Below are 13,819 nucleotides of genomic sequence, written 5' to 3' on the forward strand. Positions count from 1 at the left end.
TTTCCACAGGGATATACTTTACACAGCTATAAGGCTGAAACCTCTTGTCTGTGCCGATTACACATTTTTGTACACAAACAAGTCATCACACTCTTTGCATTAGGGTACTCAGAAAAAATTGCTTACGGATTAAACCGTCGTGCTTTTCGTTCGCATATTGAGTTTAGTAACCTATTGTCAGTAAAACACCCGCTTCCTCGTGATTTCAAAAGTCGGGATGTGTTTTTTTCAGAACGCAGTACCACGAAAACCTTAATATTTTCCTAAGTGAACAAATGCAATGTTTCCTATCACACTTAAACAGCTACTTAACCTAATGTTTGCCAGATTTGTTACGAAACTTCAGCCCTGCTCAGCCGCTTTGAAGCACGTACAACTCCCATAAGTGAGTAATATATGAAGGCAACTAAAATGTTTTCCTTGCTTTTACCGTATTGACACATCGTAATGCAAGCGACGTTTAAACCACTGACGGTGAACGTGCGATATCTTACACCGGAAGTGCGTGAACTTGAAAACCAAGCGTGCTTTGCGACCACCGACAAGGAAACATTGTATGCTAATTGCTGCAAAGTTATCAGCTTCACCCGCTTTTTAAGACTGTTTTGACGTTGCTAAAAAGTTACCGCCATTGAAACCAAAGCCTGATATTCTTTTACTAATTTTTTTTTTCAAAGCATTGTTGAAAAATTTTCATTTGAATCTGTAGCCTTGGGTAATGGCATAAAAGGGATAAAACATAATATAGGCTGAAATAAAAAAACAGAAGGAAAAACTGGAAGAGATAAATAAAAAAAACCGCATGACCGCAGGTTAGATTTATAACCCTTTCAGCTGCATTTCCGGTAAAGGCAGGGCGTAAAGAACCCCACTTAGACGGCGTTTTGTAAATGTTAAACAGAAAAAAATGTTGCAGAGATGCCGGGTGCCGGAAGTGAATGGCGCGACGAGTTACGATTACACGACAAGGGAAAACTTTCGTTTGATTGTCGCTGCTTTTTCATAACCATAATCGAAACAGCAAGAAACAGTAGAAATTCTGCGAGTTACCAACTCATTCATGAGCCTTCCGCGCCGGTTCTCCATTCCACCAACGTTTTATTTCCTTGCTAGCATTGAGGAACACGTAAACCCGTATAGAGCCTTTATCTTTGTTTCTTGCTTCTGTTAAGCTAATCTTGTGAGGGCACTGGTTTCTATAGAACTTTGCGAATTGGTTATTTAAATTTTATTTTGTTATATACACATATTTACTTTTAAGTTAATTTGTGAAAGCACTGGATCAGGTGTACTTATAAAAATTCGTTTGTCGCTTTTCAAACTTCCTTTATTATTTTTTAATTTCTTTCCTGCAATGTACGATTGGAAAATTAGCAGATTTTGGATCGATATTGTTTTTTAGTTTTTCCACAGGGATATACTTTACACAGCTATAAGGCTGAAACCTCTTGACTGTGCCGATTACACATTTTTGTACACAAACAAGTCATCACACTCTTTGCATTAGGGTACTCAGAAAAAATTGCTTACGGATTAAACCGTCGTGCTTTTCGTTCGCATATTGAGTTTAGTAACCAATTGTCAGTAAAACACCCGCTTCCTCGTGATTTCAAAAGTCGGGATGTGTTTTTTTTTTTTTCTGAACGCAGAATCACGAAAACAGTATGCGACCCGCTTAATATTTTCCTAAGTGAACAAATGCAATGTTTTCTATCACACTTAAACAGCTACTTAACCTAATGTTTGCCAGATTTGTTACGAAACTTCAGCCCTGCTCAGCCGCTTTGAAGCACGTACAACTCCCATAAGTGAGTAATATATGAAGGCAACTAAAATGTTTTCCTTGCTTTTACCGTATTGACACATCGTAATGCAAGCGACGTTTAAACCACTGACGGTCAACGTGCGATATCTTGCAGCAATTGCAGCTACTTCTTGCTTTAAGGGTTTCTTAAAAGTTTCGTGCACGTTCTTACAACTTAAAAAAGGTTGCATGGATATGCTCCAGTAGTATATAATCCCGGATTATAAATATGAGGATATTTTTAATCTAGAATTATTCATGTTTGCTCTGTTTTCTACATAAGCTCACTTGATGCTTTCGTAATTGATTGATTTCTGTGTGTCCTCTTTAGGAAATTTAGCACCCGGCGAATAAAAATCAGTGGAGATGACGGGACAAACTCGCAATTTTTGTCACAACAAAGCAATAACGGTGACCAAAATTTTAAAAAGGTAATGATAAATACCGGTATAAGCTACGAGTAATAGTGTCATTATACAAATTTCAGAAATAGCATAACACAATCAGACTCATCAATACGTAGAAACTTTGCAAGGTGGTGTGGTTGTAATCTTTCCGAGCAAAACCTTAGCCGGGTCGCCTCGAACAAGTAGACCTCAGCACAGTGGAAACAGAAGCCGCGTGTGTCTTTTCTTTTTTTTTTCTCGGGGGAGCGTCTCGTCCTTTTTAGAGAAGCTGTGACTATAGGCTCTAGACAACTATTCTTTTTCCGGAAGACCAATGGTCATAGGCGAACTGTCGTAATAGAAAATAAATTTTGGCGATTACATATTACGTCTGCTAAAAAAAAGAAAAAAAAGTCGATGTGTCATCTACCTTCTGTAGTCCCGTTGGTTATGTCGATGTGTCATCTACCTTCTGTAGTCCCGTTGGTTATACGAAGTTCTCACACCGCACCCATCGAAGCTTCCACTTGCTTATGTTACGCATAATGATAAAAGTAGACGTTGCTAATAATTATTCACAAACAGTGTAAAAATGTGGGGCGCACGATATTCTCATGAATAACATGCCGAGAAATTTGGCAGGTGTGTGCTTTTCAACGTGTTAAAGGGAAAGCTTTTTTGGGGCACCGATGGCGTCCTTTAAAAAAGCTAATGCATTGCCCCATAGACAGGTTGGTTGACCGAATAGCTTTAACAACATCTCTGGACTACATACGGCGCATGCGGGAGACCGGGATTCTATTGTGTCAAAACTGTTAGTTGAAAATTGCGAAAAAGGAAGAGTTCTAGGTAAGACAATACACGCATCGATCATAAAGAAGGACTGCAATAGTACACCTCTATGTTTTAAACGAAGTATCTGCATACATTTAGATCGTTCGTAGATGCGTTTACTTACTGCACGAAAACTCTTCGCATGGGTTCGTTCTTCGTTTCCGATTTCTGTGGGTATCTGAAGGTTCGACGATCGATTGAACGCACTCTCAGTGGAGATTAGACGCACTATTAGCTTTCCCCCTTCTTTCGAATTTCTTTAGAGAAAGATCGCAATTTTTTTTCTTCGGTTTGTTCACTTTTACGAAATCTGTTAGCGCTTCTCGTTTCTTGGAATGGGCTCACACAGGTTGTTGTTCCTCTCTTGAATTCCTTTATCATGAATAAAAAGGCTCACATGCAACTATTTAAACGATTTCCAGAGCCGGCTGGGTGAGATGGTTTCTGTGCATAGAACTGCTGCGAGCATTAGGACGTATACACCGCAATTCACCACCTGGGAGGACTACTTTAGGAGTGAGGTACTCTTAACGACCATAAATGTAGAAATGAAGAATACGACTTCCAAACACACAGAAAAAACTCAGACACCAGGTGAGAACCCTTTGGGAGCAGGGCTGTGCAGATGATCGCGGTCCACATGTCTAGGAGGGTGTCTCCTTCCCCAAAAGGGAACCAATGATTGAAATATGGCTATGTGGTCGCCTCTCCGACGGATGTTTTTTTTTTTTATGAGACACGAAACCTGCCTCTTTCTGGTGATGCACCTCCCGGTTACCTTAAACAGTGTCCACGTTGGGTTAAGCGGCGACTTTAACGTCTATGCATGGTTACGTCCACCCCTTACGTCCACTGAGACCCCCAGTTAATTGCATTTTGGGTATAGTGTAGCTGCATAATAACCGTTTTAGGAATTACACGTTTACTGTAATATTTGCCATCTTGGTACGCTTGACGTACTTATATCTTCTGAAAGCCCACTAGCACGTGAATCGGAGAAAAACTGTTTGCCAATGCTATAGATAGTGTTGGAGGGTGGGGGGAAGCAGCCGTGACTTCTTCCCTATAAGGAGTCGACCGCAGAACGCGAGAGGTCGGTTACGAAAGTTCACCGCCCCTTATAAACCGCACACCGATAAGTAAACCACATTGGGTTCGAGGAGGCGATTATTTGACGAGTTCTGGAACTTTCACTCTTGGGTTAGAATTGACAACGGAAGGAACCGAAACTTCCGCGAAACTTTGTGTCGGCCTAGTTGATCGAACATGTTTTGAGGGCAATGCGCTTTAAAGTCCCTAAATTAGGACAGAAAAAGGCGTGAGAACGGGGGTAGAGACGTCCCTTTGTACCTATTTTCTCCCTCTGGTTCTATAAACAGTCTAAGCGCAGTTCCTCTCAATACCAAAGACAAAGATCCTAGTTAAAGAAGTAGAACGATACAGAATTTATGAGCTGCCCACCAACCATTCTTTTAAAACATCGACGTCATCGTCTCCATTTTTTTTTGTGTGTTTTCGGCAAAGTAATATGACAGCATCCCTGACTGCAAATATTACTCATCAGTTATTACCTATGTCATAAAATAGGTAAAAAGCCGTGGAATATAAATAGGAATTGAACACTCACGTAGTTTGAAGCAGCGGACACGCGAGCCACGCGCAGGTGTTCCCCAGTCGAAGGAGGGAGCAGGCGCTACTTCTTCCCTACGCGGACCCAACTGAACCACGCGGGAGTTCGGGGACGAATGAGGAGCGCCCGCCACGCGAGAGGAGCGAGAGGCGTACCGTCCAGGGAAAGAAACTACCGACGACTCGGCGGCAGCCAAGAGCTCTGCCGAAACCCTTCGGACACTTCTTTCCCCCCGCCACTGCGCAGGCGCACTTTCCCTAGGACTTTGTTTGCTTTTTGTTTCTTGTCATACTCTTTCCCCGAAAGCCGATCCGAAGACAAAGCGGGAGACACAGCACGCGGCAGCCAAGGAAACGCTGCCAACGAGTGTTTGGATCGCTAAGATGACCGTAGCCTGCGAGCCTGTTTCCCCAAATCGCGATGTAGACGAGGTCGCGCCGGCAGGCGCTGCCGACTGTGGCGCCGTAGATTCAGATAGCGGAAGAGAGGCGAACTTTATCCGAGTCCGGCCCGTTTCCGCCGGTCGCTGCCGTTTCCACTCCCCATTCTTTACTCTTCCGAGAGGGAAAAAAAGACGAGAGCCCAGCGCGGGACGGAATGGAAGTACCTCTATATTTGTGCTACAGAAACAAAAGAAATATCCCTTCCACTTACGGTGAAAAAGGCAGTTATTTTTTAAAGTGCGCTGGGCCTTCCTTTTTTTTTTTTTCGGGGTTTTGCCGCACTTCTGCATGCACCGAAGATAGCAAAAGTAAGTAGGCGGCGTGACATCACAGAGCAAGTCTTCGAAAGATGATTTCCGTTGATGCCTCTCCCAGAGTAGAGTTTCTTACAAAAATATAGCAGAGGAAACCGAAGCTCTAACGTCGTCATGGTCGTAAATATTGAAAAATACAGATGTGCGTTAGCGTTATAATTGGCCCTCTGGCTGCATTTTAGGAAGCGTAAAAACACGCAAAATTTACGAAAAACACTGAACAACGTGTTTATTTTAAGAAATGGTAAATAAAACGCACTGTAGCAATAAAAAAGGAAACAAGGTTCATTTTATGCAGCTTTCTGTGTTTATGTGGGTGTTTTGTTTTTCAGTGGGACGTCTACGGGAACGTTTTCCGTCTGCTATTTGTCTGTCATTCTCACAGGAGTGGCTAGCGGTCACAAAGAAATTTTACCCTTGTAATACCGTAATCCGTAAAAGTATTATACGCAGGTGAAAACATCTGCTTCCTGTTCAACGTGCAGCTAACCAAAACGAAGTGCTGTTCGCTTTTGCGAATAGATCAGGAATCTCTGCTGTTTGGATAACCTAAGTTTCTTAGTAATGAAGCGAATAAAATATATTTAGGGGTGGCTCAGGAGGTAAAAATTCTTTGCAACGACTGGCTTCACCAGCCAAAATGGCGGACGAATCACCGACGAAAACTGTCCCCGTGTAGACCTCCTTCTAAAAAAGTAAAAAAAAAAGATTACCGTACTGTAGTTTCTTGTTGCAAAAGGGTTTTTTATTTCTAATTTACGTAAATAAACATTTTCCGGCGTCGTTGCAGACCGTTTTTTTACACCCATTTTTGTGTTGATATTTGGGCCTCACATAGGCCTGTTTGCTTTTTGCTCAACAATGCTGGAAAGTATGAAGTACGTTAGCAGATTTTGTGGTTTGAAAAGCTTCTCTTGTTCAAGAATTCTGGTAGTTATTTGGCGGGGGGCTGAATCGAGAGACAGACAGACAGACAGACAGACAGACAGACAGACAGACAGACAGACAGACAGACAGACAGACCAAAATTTTCAGGCTTACCTAGCCCAAAAAGGCTATCGTCTTTAAAAAAAATTAGCCGTGGCTTCGCTCGGCTATGCCAGGATATACGTAGCGTGAGCTAAGGCTCAGCACCCGTACTCCAATTGGATTGGATTTCAATCCAACACCATCCAATTTAATCCAATCCAATCCAATCCAAATCAAATGCAATCCAAGCCAAGTCAATCCAAGCCGATCCGATTCGATCCTATCCAAACCAATTCAATGCTTCTCGCGCTTGCGCAGAACGGCCCTTAACGGCACACGCGAAACCGCTCAACCTCGGCCAGTGTAGCTTATGCTACAAAACGTGCGGCCTTGCGGTATTTTAAGAACAGAAAAAAATGGTCCGAACAAGTGCGAGGGAGCATTAAGAAAGCGGTAAAATTGAATTTATATGAGCAAACCTCTACTTAATTCATCATGGGAGGTGCCAGGAAGATGAAAAGCCCGCCAAGGGTAGGAGTTGGGTGAACCACAATAGTTGCGAGGGCGTTGGTTTGTAACGGGACGAAATAAGTCTTTTACGTGCTGTGAGTACAAATATAGGTTTCTCAACGTTTTGCGTGTTGTAGCCTTGCAAAAATTTTGCCCACACAAAAAAAATGACAGGATGTTCTCGCGGTTGAAACTTGTTTCAGAAGCTGCGTAAGCACAAAAATTAGCAGTGGCTTAGCCCGGCTATGCCAGGATATACGTAGCGTGAGCTAAGGTTCAGCTGGTTATTCTTAGGTTTTCTGGTTGTCTAGGATTAGCTGATTATCATGCTTCCTGCTGCTAAAACGATTTCCAATCGATTTCAATCCTGTCGCGGCAGCGGCGGCTCCGGTGCGCCAGCTGTGCGCCGTGAGACGGCACTCCTCCTCGCGCATGCGCAGCATGGCTCTCCTGGACCGCGCGAAACTGCCCAACCTCGGCCAGTGTAGCTCACGCTACAAAAACAACAACCCCCCTCCTATCTTGATTGCAACATCCCCTCCCGTGCTATGAACGCTGTTATTTTTCTTTTTCATTGACAGTCAGTTCGAATTTCCAGCTACTGTATTTCGCCACCCATCTGATATCCAAGGAGTCTTGACAATCTATATTTGGCTGCACCGATGTTTACCCGCGTTACCGAGTGATCTCAGAGTAACTCAGTCGGTCGGTAGGTGCAATGCAATTACCGTCATTGAACCGGCGCCTTTGTCCGAACACGAGATTGACCAGGAAGCGGAGTTGAGTGTTATTCATCGTGACTGCCGCTACCGCCTTCGTCGACACACGAGCTTGTGAGGTGAAATGTGAATTAGTACAATTTTCGCCCTGATCTTCGTCAACTCTTGTACAGTGCGCAGCCAAAAAAAAAACATTTTGTAATTTCTGTTGTCGTCTTCCTGTCCGTCGTTTGCGGCGGCTTGGCATCATGAACGGTGTGTTATGGCCAGCGACGTTTGGCAGTTAATTCCAGCGCAACACAACACCACGCACACGAGCGCTGAAATCGCAACAAACTTTATGCGACTGTTTGCGACCTTTTCTTAGCCAGTTTATGGGTTTACATTCAGCAAACCCTCCGACCCCCTGCTATTTTTAGGGCGGTAGTCTGGAGTGCTAATTTCGGCGAAACAGAGGCGTTGGTTCCAAGTATAGAAAATGCCCACCGATTTAAAAGAGCCATACAGTTTCTTTGTTAATATATATTATAGGAAAACCTGGCGCCACTGTCGAGGAGGAGGCACGTTCCACTTGTCCTTGGCATGGCTCATAAACAGGCTGAAAAGTTTGCCCGTGGCTTTAAAGTAGTCACAATTTTATTGTTAAAGATTAATCAAATGCGGGGAGGTATGACAAAAATGGAGCTCCAAACAGATTTATTTTTCAGGTAATATTTAGTAGCTTTATGCTGGACGAACAAGAAGAAAAAACGTTACATTGCTCGTTGATTTTGTCTTCAAGGGCAAAAAGAAGCCATGTAGCTACCTAAGTCAAGTGGGCGAGTAACGTCGCTTTCTGCTTTGACGGCGCCCACAACGGCACGTGACTGCAGCGACGGATTTTCCTCTAGTATGTTAGCACGAAACTCAATGGTAAATACTGAAAAAAAAACCTACGAAATAATGAAAAGTTGTGTCAAAGTGCGTGTGGGGCTTTACTTGGCCAAAATATTTTGCTAATTTTAAAAGGAAATTCCGTACATTGGAGTTTCTATGGGAAGTGAACAAGGGTCTCAGAAGAAGGGCGGAGTGCGTTACCACCACGCTACGTCAGCACGCTGCCAGCAGCGACGCAAGAGCGCATGCGGTGCTGGCTTCATGCCACGTGACGGATGAGCGCGATGGCACGTGAGCAGAACAGGCACAATAGAGCCATGGAACGCTCTGATTCTGGGGTGTCTATGGCATGAAGAGTAGCCTGTTTGCCTGTTGAAGTAATGTGCACCAAAAGACAAAGAAAAGAAAGCGAAGAAACTGACACTAGCATGTAGTGGCAGTAAAGAAGTATTCGATCAAAATTGCCAGGCAAAGCCAAAATCTTCGTGCCTTCAAGCCCGTAGGAAGACTTGAGTGCCTAGAGATTATTTTCTTTCTGTTTTGGCGGTTTAATGCGTTGTGTTTCCAATGGTATGCCAAAAGTTAGCGGAGGGTTTTCCTAAAAATTTCTGCTTGCTTTGCCATTGTAAAACACCAGTAGGGACTGGCGGGTGGCCAGCAGCTGTTACTTTTGTTCAAAGGCGAAGAAAATCTATAATGCATAGTTGCAGCCTGTTCCTCGCTGAGACAACATGGGGGGCATGATTAAAAAGCCAGTTTTGACACTGACAACGTCATGCAGCGGCGGTAGCACTTCGGGCAGTATGCAACTACACTTCCGAGGAAACACGGCCTGTTGTTCTCACTCTAAACTTTTGTATGCCTTTCCTGAGTAGTAATTATATTTAATGAATGTCTAAAATTACATACAAAAAATATGCCGATCGAAAAAAAGGAACATTGTCGCACCTCAGAACTACAATTAATAATGAAATCACAAGAAAGGCGCCATTAAAAGCTATGCGCTATTGAAAACTACCCTGTTGTAACCACGAACCAGAAGTCACGTCAGTCGGCTAGTGTGTGTTGTCAATATCTAAAACCACGGGCGTATTTCACTTTTCTACATTTACTGTCATACCCTACATAAATTTTCTTCGTGGCTGATTGTAGTACTAGATGAAATTCTCAGTTTTTGTTCGCGCGATGCATCCATACTGGTCGTCAGAAATACATCGGAGAACGTGAAGCAGCGATATGTCGAAGTGGAATTACGTTTTATGGCGTGACAAAGAGAAGCGGCACGTCACCAAAAAATTGGCTCCGATACGGGCTGGAAAGAGGACTGCGAAGCAGTCAACGAGATCCGCAAAGATTACCCATGCAACGCCGCCTGTATAAACATTGCCTGACGCGTCGGCCGCTTTCCAATGGGAAGAGTAGGGACGCTTAGTTCAGCCACTCCACCGCTAAGTGGGCGTGCCGGCAGACGCCGCACTTTACGTTACTGCTCGCGAGTCGCGAACACTGCACCCATTTCTTCGGCGTGTGTCTGTCAGTTTGCCTCGAAGGCGTCGGAGCGCCGCCTGGGTAACGCTAGACAAACTCAACTATTTTGCATAGTTTCCGAGAAGCGGCTCTGGCTGGCGGTCATGAAAGCACGTAGGAAGGCTACGGAGCGGGAAATGGTAGAAGAGAACATAGAGTTTCATACTAATATATACTAGAGGGAAATGTGGCGCCACTGTCTAGGGGAGCCGCGCTTCAGCGAGCGTGCCGTCATGTACCGGGCAGGCACGTTCCACTTGTCCTTGACATGGCTCACGAACAGGCTGAAAAGTTGGCTTTGGCTGCAAAAATGCAACAATATTACTTCAGAATATTAATCAAATTTGCTCTATTATTATAAAACTAAAGCTCCCGAAAGATTTATTTGTCAGGGATTATTTAGAAGCTTCACGAAAGATGAACAAAAAAACAATATTACCCCTTTTGGCTTCAAGACGAAAAAGAAGCCATGTTGCTAACCAAGCCAAGGAGGCGAGGAACGTCGCTAGCTGCAATGGCGCCGCCCACGGCGGCCCGCGAATGCAGCGCCAGATTTCCCTCTAGTATATATTAGTATGAAACTCTATGGGAGAGAGCAACAGGAGAGTTGCTGTTTGGCCATTTTTTTTGCTCACGCATTAGGCAATGTTTATACAGGTGGCGTTGACCCATGCGTCGTCACTTAATTCACCCACGTCGCTCTACAAAGAGTGTAACCAGAGAGTCTGCCAGCCATTACCTCGGATTCACCGGGACGGCGTCCCGAATGCAGCAGCGTCGGCCGAAAGAAAACGTAGAGGAGCGTCTTCCAAAAGGTGAGAAGGAAGGCTGTACACGCGGCTATGGCATCATCTCTCTCACTGCCTCTCCCTCACTCTTGTTTCATGTGTCGCCCCCAAAAAGCGTCCTTCCCATTCTGAGACGCTGAATCCAAACCACCGTTTGACTCCCCGTCTTCACATGGGGACGTAACTTAGTCGGAAAGACGACGGGCTCTCACTCCGCTTCTTTTATGGCCGAGGTTCGATCACTGGCGGTGCCAGTAGTTCGTTTGTATAGCCAGAATGTAATTTGCAGTAGCCAGTAGCAGCCTGGGATGTTTCTTTGTGTAGCCGGTAGTAGCATGGGAGATTTCCGCTGACGCGGACACGAAAATTTCTTCGGCTGGTTAGAGGTATGCTGCTTCACAGGAAAATCTTGGGCCGTCTATTCGCGCACACCGAGCGACAAAAAAAAAAACTTGTACGATAAAGCATGTGCGGAGAGGGTGACGTCAGCGGAAAACTTGCTGGGGTGGAGATGTGTTCGCACCGCTGCCAACATCATTACTGGGGTTCACGTTAAATAAAGGAGGGGTTTGGTCGAGCATGCACGGTCACCGCCTGTACACGTTGTAAATAGAGTGTGGACCGAGTGCAGGTTGAGGGCGGGATCTGAATGACGGTGACGAAATGCCGACAGGGGTGGACAACACGGGGAGCGGCAGGCCGCAAATGCCGCACCTCCAGCAAGTAATCTTGACTTCTGAGGCGATTACAACGCAAAGCACGGTTGACGCGCAGTGCAAAGTGGGTGGGAGAAACGCCTGACTGGGGGCATCTACGACGGAGCAAGGCGTGCGCACCGGGTCAAGCCTCAAATTCGCTAGAAGAGGGATGAGATGCTCAAGCATTCCTAACGATCCCGAAATAAATCTCCAATAATTTCAAGGCATTCTTTGTTCATGCTTTTAGTGCGAGTGAGGAAGAGTAATTATTCCGATGCATTAGAAAGAAAACGCATCCTAATTATGGGTGTCACTACCACGTCACCCTTGTCTGAGTGGGCGCCTGTTTCACTTATATCTGGAGACGTTCTCTCCAGGACAGATATTCCGCAGCCGGTAATAGCGATGGAAAGACAGTGGCCTCCGAGCGTGAATATTTCCCGCTTCAAAAGTAACAGGTTCGTTCTACAAGGCTTTATTCTTTCTTTTTAACCTCGAATTACCATGGACAGCATCTCATCGCGACACCGCAACCCACGCGTGGCTTCCGCATGCTCAGTACCAGACATCATGATTGCGTTCTGTATCTCATCTTTTTCATTCGCGCAACCTCCGTTGAAAGGCGAAGAACTGAGTGGGTTGCGTCAACCGCAGATGCCGCCACCGCCAATCCGTGAAACGGTTCTTCGTCCGGCACCGCGAAGGCTCTCTTTACTTCCTCCCTACGCATTCGAGATGCAACTGCTGCTCATAAAGGCGGGAAAACACACACAGTTGGGTTATAATTTACGGCGTCCAGCTACAGGGAAGGAAAGAGAGGTGAATAAGGGACGATAAATGGAGATGAGCGGGCACACGTGGTGCAGTAAACCCGCAGCTCGGCTCTTCGTCTCGACACAGCTTGCGAAACAACCGGCGCTGCATTTTAAGAGTATTCAGCGAAAGACAAGCAAGCGGCATGTTTCTCTTGGAGAAACGGGCCGCTGACAGCTCAAAGTAAATTTTCCTTAAGTGAAAACATAAGCAGTGGCTACATCGCCGCTTGGCAAGCACAAGCTTAAATTGCAATGAGTAATTTCAATTTGTTTGCAGGGGATGTTCTTTCATATAAGCAATGTTTCCAGATGAACGACCACTCAGCCGATGTAATTATGTTGCTCCGTACAGGGCACACAAATAGTTTTTGTGGGGTATGTAAAGCCAAATTTATCTTTAGCTACCCATTATCACGGCTCGTCGATCAAAGTAAGCAAACCTCGGCGGAAGCACTCTCGTAGATTGTAATTAAAAAAAGATATCTGAAGAAGGTCTTCAAGAACCGACGGAAAAGGTAGTTGGAACGGAAAACACCTTTCAAAGCAAGTAGATCGAGGTAATAAAAGCGGCAGCTTGGAGAATTCGTTCGCATATGTAAAGTAAAAAGGGGGAGCACACAAAGACAAAGGATCTATGTTTTCAACGCAAGTGCGGCCATAAATGTGACAGCAAGGCTGCGATATTAACGGCAGCATCTTAAAATTCATTTCAGTTCATTTCATTTGTTTGCTCCTTAACGGCCCGAAGGCATTACATAAGGGGGGGAGGGGGGGCTTGCGCCAAGGTAAAGAATACATACAGCGAAAAAACAACAACAAGACTACAATAAAAAGCAACATCAGTTAAGAATAGCCAAACTATTGTAAACATAATTACTGGAGAGAGAGAGAGAAAGAAAAAGAGGACGTGACAACCAAATTTTCACAATCGATTCGGCAGGGGTAGCACGTGAAGGCTGAAAGACCAACGGCGATGGTCGAGAGGTAAAACACTCGTATCGTAAGCGGGAGGTACCAGGTTCGAATCCTGGGCCGCCGGATACCCACCGGTTTCTTTAAAGGGTACAAGCGTCCCCGTACCAGCTCGTCTCGACGGTGGAAGAAACGCTTGGAGCTTGACCACAAGCAGCCATGGGAGGCCATGTGGTAGGTCCCTCGAACCCCTTCGGGCGGGGTCTGGGACCTCTGGGCACCCACCAGTTCAAAGGGTACAAGCGCCCCTGTCTCGGCGGGAGAAGAAGGGCTTGGACACGCACTACCACTGCGGCAGACGTGGTAGGTTCCTCTGGAGCCGCTGGTCACCCACCAGAATAAAAATAGGGACAGGCGCCCCCCGTACGAGGCATCCAGTGTACTGGAAACCGTTCCACCACGTCGGTTTGTACCATGGGGTACGAGAATGTGGGAGGTACTTTGGTACCGCTGGGCACCAACCAGTAAAAAAATTGGTACAGGAAGATACCCGACTTTGCCAATGCCCCGGTGGAAGGGGTCGTAACTTTTAAT

General features: G+C 45.3%; 1 protein-coding gene across 1 annotated transcript in view; it reads right to left on the minus strand.

Moving 5' to 3' along the window:
• The window catches only part of LOC144166615 (soluble guanylate cyclase 88E-like), a 295,263-nt gene extending 290,284 nt beyond the window's left edge, over positions 1–4,979 (minus strand). Inside the window, exon 1 of the mRNA XM_077696156.1 lies at positions 4,652–4,979. The gene's annotated coding sequence lies outside the window, so the exon portion shown is untranslated. The remainder of the gene's footprint in view (positions 1–4,651) is intronic.
• Positions 4,980–13,819: the final 8,840 nt, after the last annotated feature.

This window comes from Haemaphysalis longicornis, unplaced genomic scaffold (assembly GCF_048455015.1).
Source record: "Haemaphysalis longicornis isolate Haplotype H1 unplaced genomic scaffold, Haemaphysalis longicornis Haplotype H1 scaffold_18, whole genome shotgun sequence".
Taxonomy (NCBI): Eukaryota; Metazoa; Arthropoda; class Arachnida; order Ixodida; family Ixodidae; genus Haemaphysalis; species Haemaphysalis longicornis.